Source organism: Octopus sinensis, linkage group LG3, assembly GCF_006345805.1.
Source record: "Octopus sinensis linkage group LG3, ASM634580v1, whole genome shotgun sequence".
NCBI lineage: Eukaryota > Metazoa > Mollusca > Cephalopoda > Octopoda > Octopodidae > Octopus > Octopus sinensis.
The window spans coordinates 36,785,756-36,792,499 of record NC_042999.1 but is presented as its reverse complement, the minus strand read 5'-3'; the positions used below and the strand labels follow the sequence as shown (position 1 = coordinate 36,792,499).

Below are 6,744 nucleotides of genomic sequence, written 5' to 3'. Positions count from 1 at the left end.
ATACCTAGACGACTGCTTCATAATCTGGACAGAATCTCTAAATACTCTGGAAGAGTTTAATATCCCCCTGAACAACCTACACCCATCTCTCCAATTTACAAAGGAGATGAGTAGTACCAAATTACCATTCCTGGATATAATGGTAATTAAAAAAGACACCACCATCACCACAGATATATACTATAAACACACAGACACACATCAATACCTAAATTTTATGTCGTGCCATCCACCACATACAAAACGTAACATCCCATACTGCCTAGCCAGAAGAATTTGTACCATTGTAGAAGATGCAAATATCAGGAACTAACGCCTAATAGAACTAAGAGAATTTTTGCTCAAACAAAAATACCCATCTCTACTTATAGAAAATGGCATACAGCGGGCTATAAAAATACCCATACAACAACTTAGGACAACCCAAGGAAGAGGAAATCAAGAACAAGTCATACCATTCATAGTGACACACAACCCATGTCACCAGAATATCTTCAACATTGCCAAAGCAAACCTACCAATCATTGCCCAAAGTAATGAATTAAAAGACATAATCACGGATCGAGCTATGGTGCTTAGTAAAAGACAGCCTAAAAACTTGAAAACATTACTAACAAAGGCAAAATTTGACCTCAGCAACAAAGACCAAACATTCATGGTATCTAAATGCAATGATAGCCGATGTGGCACATGCCAATTCATACATACCGGTCAATATATAAACACAAAAACCGGGAAAATATTCACAAACGCGAATATGAACTGCAAAAGCAGAAATTTAATTTACTGCATCAAATGCCCAAATTGTGAAGAAATATATGTAGGTCAGATGGGAAACGCACTATTCGAACGCTCACGTGTACACCGGCAACAGATTAGAGACCCAGAGGTCTGTCAGATATCTTTGAGTAACCACCTAGCAACATGTGGCCGGAAAATGTATATAATATTTCCGTTCTACAAATTACACAGCCCAAGTGAAATCGAGAGGAGAATCAGAGAAAATAATTTTATTAATAAATTCGGACCCAAGCTAAATAAGCAATAATAATAATACTTAGAGGTATTACTTCCACTGCTACGACCATGACCACTAACAACAACAACAATACTAAAGGTGATCAAGATGACAGGAAAATTATCTTATTTAGGGTTAAAAGTTCTATTGCCACCACCATCACCACTAGCAACAATAATTAAGGTGCTGACAATGATGATGATGACAATTGAAATATAAAAATATAAAAATCTCTGACAAAGGATATTTACAACATTTCTAAAAATAACCCAACAATTGCTGCTTCGGCCAGGGTCAAGATACAGGACTCTTGACATGTCCAACAAAGCTTGATGCCTAAACCAATCAGCTCAACCAACCAATCAGCTTAAGTAATTGAGTAATACTACACACTGATTGGTCAGAATACAGTTTGCAAAATCTAGCACTCTGGAGCCTACCCAGCTGTATTTATAGCACAGAATCAACCATCTTGCTACAGTCAAAAATTGTGAAGCATGACTGTCAACACTACTACATGAACCCGAAGATTGCAGAATTCAATGCATGAAAGTACTAGTTCAATCAGAATGAACATTTAACATTCTACTATTTCATTTTATTTTATTCAATTATAATATATTACCTTATAATATATCATTATAAGATTGTAAATAAAACGTGAAAATCAGACAAGGTTGGAATTCTTTTTATTAATATATTCTTCTATACACAATCACTCACACCCATATATATATATATTATATATATATATATATATACATATATAATATATCATCATTATCATCATTTAGTGGCATGAGTTAGTCAGTTTGATTGGAACTGGTAAGCTGGATAGCTGTACAAGGCTTGATTTTGGCTTGGTTTCTATGGTTGGATGCCCTTTCTAATGCCAACCACTCCAAGAGTGTAGTGGGTGCCTTTTACATGTCACCAGCATGGGCACATTTTTTGTGTCACTGGCATGATGATAATGATGATGATGATATATATATATATGCACATATACATGTGTATATATGTGTGTGTATATATGTCTGTATATATATATATATATATATATATACACACACACACATATATGTGTGTGTGTGTGTATAGTTTGGGACAATCAGTAAGTTGTCATAATAGTAATCGGAGTTTCAAATGCTGGAGCTAAGAGCTACAATGCATTCTCATCAGCTACTAATGGCAAGAGGCGCTATGAAAAACTGTTGACTAAAAGTGAAGTTACTCTAATAGATAGAAAAAATATAAAAGATAAAAAAAATACACGCAACCATATTCTCACAATACATAGACATATACACACTCACACAAATATGTATATGTACATGCACATACACATGCAAACATATATGAGCATGTACGTACTCATACATATACACATATCTACCCACACACATTTACACATGTATATATATATATGTGCACGCAACTTCATGATAATATACACACAGGTGTATGCCTGCATACATATATATTTAGACATTTATACATATAAATACATGTGTGTGTATATTTATATACAGTTATACATTCACACTCCTGCATGTATGTATATATATATATATATATATACATATACATCCTCCTATCACACACCTACAACCACAGATATTACAAGTGTATGCATATCCTTATAAAAGAAGGGGACATGTGCATGAAAGTCGCACTCATGCACCAGACACAGTCCTACACTCATATACATACATACATACGTACACATATATACACACGCACACATATGCACATTTAATATATACATACATATACATATACCCACATATGTACACATTCACACAATTAAAAAGGATAAAATGAAAAAATATATATAAAACAATAAAAAATTTTAAAATATTAAGACATATGAAAAGCTCATGCAGAAACATAATAAAAATACAGATTCTATCAGTGATCTTGGTGGGGGGGGGGCGCAAAACTGTAACAGATATTTTGTCATATGTGGACATGACCCAGAAAGTTCAGTTCTTGAATTTAGACATGTAGCAGGGTCCAAGAAACTTTTCCAGATGAGCCATCTTTCCATAGTTAGGGTTGCAAACAAAAAATCTACTGTTCAATAATACTTCTGGGGGAGATAGAGTTATCTCAGATTGGTTCAAGTTGCATCTAAAAGGGCCAGTGTATGGACGATTATGTTTCCCTGGTCAGCAAATGGGGAATTCCATGTTTTCAACACAAATTTTCTCCCTAACTAACCAAGACATTTTCCTACCTCCATTTGTTGAGAGGTTATGTATCTCCCACCAACAAGTCTGACAAGTTGCCTATACTGTTAAGAGCTTTATAAGTGCAAAACCAATGGTCACTCTGTGACAACCTAAAACAAATAATTTTATATATATTTACATACATTTGATAATCTTCTCTTGAAAAGGGGGACTAGACTTACTGTAATAACATCATCTGACCAGTCATTCGCTGCATACCTGTGACATTTTGCATATATTAATATCGTCTGCAAATTATGATTATTATCTAACTCTTGGCCCCCTGAAACAGCTGTCAAGGTTATACATTATATATACTTTTACCTTTATTCGATATTTTTTGTGCTGCATATAAATATACTAGACTACCCATGACCCATTGGTCTCCAATAGTTTGAAGTACCTGAAAAAGCCACGTATCTCAGGAACCCATAGTCCCATTCACACAAAACTTGTTTTATTCTGTTTATATTCACATTTCAATGGCACCTTACTTTCAAAGCATTTTTCCAATTATGTGCCAATTTAACTGCATTAAATTAAAGACTAGCACACACACACACAAGCAAGCATGCAAGCAGGCAATCATAAAGGAACCTGTAAAAACTGCATATCTCAGGAACCCGTGGTCCGATTTATGCAAAACTTGTCTTATTCCATTTGTACTCCTATTACAGGGATACCTTACTTTCAGAGTATTTTTCCATTATGCACCAGTTTGGCTGTATTAAATTACAGAGAGGCATGCACACAAGCAAGCACACAGACAAAACTATCCAGGTGTTCACAATAAAGGGCAATAACTCCAGGTTTCACTACTTAAATTTGTGGAAACAAACCCATAAAAACATGAGTATCTTGGAATCCAAGGTCCGATTTATGCAAAACTTGTTTTATTCTGTTTGTATTCACATTTCAGGGGCACCTTACATTCAGAGTATTTTCCACATTATGTGCTGGTTTGGCTGTATTAAAATACAGACAAGCATGCAAGCAAGCAATCACAGGCATAACATTATATAGATATATCATGCCTAATTAGTGTTTATCTACCTTACTATCTCTTTCTTTGTCTGTATATATATACATGCACGTACACACACACACACACACACACACACACACACACACACACATTTAGAAAGTAAACAAAATTTTCAGTGGTTTCCATAATTCACAAACTCATTGTCAACCATATAATATTAGCGTAATATTAATTTTAACTATTAAATCAATTTAATTTGAAATAGCTATGATTAATAATAAGTAATTATTGTATGGTCAACAATGTCTTTGTGTGTCAAGGAAACAGCTGGAGAAACTACAAAATTTTTGAGTATGAATGAGATCATTTGTTGACTGTTCTTTTTAAAATTCTGTTGTGAACATTCATTTTAACTAGTTTATGGTATGTATTGTCTGTTATTGTTAATGCATGGAAGTAATAATGTATTGCTTTTTAACAATATGTTATAAAATTGATTATAGTATTTTGGTTACATAGTTTTTTCTGGTGCATATGGACTTATTCAATGTACTAAATTAAACACACACACCCACACACATGCATGTGCATATACACATAGATATAGACATAGGAGGAAGGGAAGAACAGAAGTGGGATAGCTGTAGAAAGAAGGGTGGAAGGAAGAGTAGAAGGGATGAAACAGAAGTAGGATGATGTGTGAGGGAAGAGAATTGGTAGAAAGGGGGTAAGAAGAAGAAGAGAAGAAGGAGGAGGAGATAATGTAGCTAATTGACTTCACTTTTACATGTTCGTATGTTGGTCTCAGTATTGGATTCTCATAGATATAAGACCACATGCATGTTGAAAATCCGTACAATTCGTCTCTATTACTAAAAATGCTCTGCTGTTGGGCAAGTTTAGGCAATGCCTGAGCTCCCAGCAGCCTTACTTGAGCTTGCAAGAGTTAATTGTAATACAACCCATGATATTTCTTTCATGTTTACATTCTGAGATCAAATTCCACTGAGGTCAGCTTGGCCTTTTATCCTTTTGGGGTCAATTAAATAAATACTAGTTGAGCACTGGGGTCGATGTAACCAACTAGAACCTCTCCCAAAATGCCAGGCTTTGTGCCTATAGCAAGAATAGAATTTTCAATGTAATTTCACTTCTCGGCCTTTTGGCTAAGATTAAAGTGTAGTATCTGTTCTTATAAGCTTAATATCTGATATGGTCCCTATTTGGGACCATCGATATTAAACTGATTTTTAGAACGAGGGGAAGAGTTAGGGGCTTGCTCCGCCTTTGCCATGGGTTAGCCTGGTATAGCAGTACTTCCAGGATTCAGCCCATCTCCCACCTGGGAGATAAAAAAGAGAAACATAGGTGCAGGAGTGGCTGTGTGGTAAGTAGCTTGCTTACCAACTGCATGATTCCAGGTTCAGTCCCACTGCGTGGCACTTTGGGCAAGTGTCTTCTACTATAGCCTCAGGCCAACCAAAGCCTTGTGAGTGGATTTGGTAGACAGAAACTGAAAGAAGCCCATCGTATATATGTATATATATATGTGTGTGTGTGTGTGTGTGTGTTTGTGTGTCTGTGTTTGTCCCCCCCAACATCGCTTGACAACCGATGCTGGTGTATTTACGTCCCCGTAACTTAGCGGTTCGGCAAAAGAGACCGATAGAATAAGTACTAGGCTTACAAAGAATAAGTCCTGGGGTCGATTTGCTCGGCTAAAGCCGGTGCTCCAGCATGGCCGCAGTCAAATGACTGAAACAAGTAAAAGAGTAAAAGAATAAAGAGTATATCACATTCAATTCATGTTTGTGAATGACCGCAGTAAAAACAATACTGTTATTTTATCATGGTATCAATAATAGTTCCAAATTTTCATACAAGACGAGCAATTTTGGGGGAGGGATTATGTAAATGTAATTGTCTTTTTATATAATTATATCATTTATTCAGTAATTGTTTAATGTTTGTTTTTCCAAGCTAGTATGACTGAGACAAGAAAAGTATTTAAGGTAGGAATTTTACATCCAAATGCTTTTCTTTTTATCAGTCCTTACTGTTGCTGAACAACATGCCTGGTAGAACCCAATATATTTAGAGGGACATCCCTTTCTTCATGTATGTACCTGATGTGACACAAACTGCACAGATTTATATAATGCAATTAGATGTACAATATTCTACCCATAACGGACAGATGCAGGATGGGTTGAAACGATCATCATACTGAATAAAGACTAGGGCAAAATCTATCTTCCATTTACTTCATCAGTTATTATTATCCCAACAAACACTGCAGAATTCCTGATGTAGATCCAAGAGAAATATATCCCAACTGTAGATGACACCAAGTAACCCAAATTGTGAATGTACTTTACCCAACACACTAATTGATATATATTTATTGGTCCAAGAAAATTACATTACAGATTGGTCTGCTTCTTAGCATCGTTCTGGCCTGGAGTCTAAAGTTGCTAATGATTAGTCTATGCTGGGGGGTACATTTT

At 35.5% G+C, this 6,744-nt stretch overlaps 1 non-coding gene across 1 annotated transcript; it reads left to right on the top strand.

Annotated features, from left to right (window-relative positions):
* The first annotated feature begins 5,383 nt into the window (after positions 1-5,383).
* LOC115209993 lies at positions 5,384-5,577 on the top strand. The gene has a single exon (XR_003881362.1). It is a non-coding gene; the product is annotated as a U2 spliceosomal RNA (small nuclear RNA).
* Positions 5,578-6,744: the final 1,167 nt, after the last annotated feature.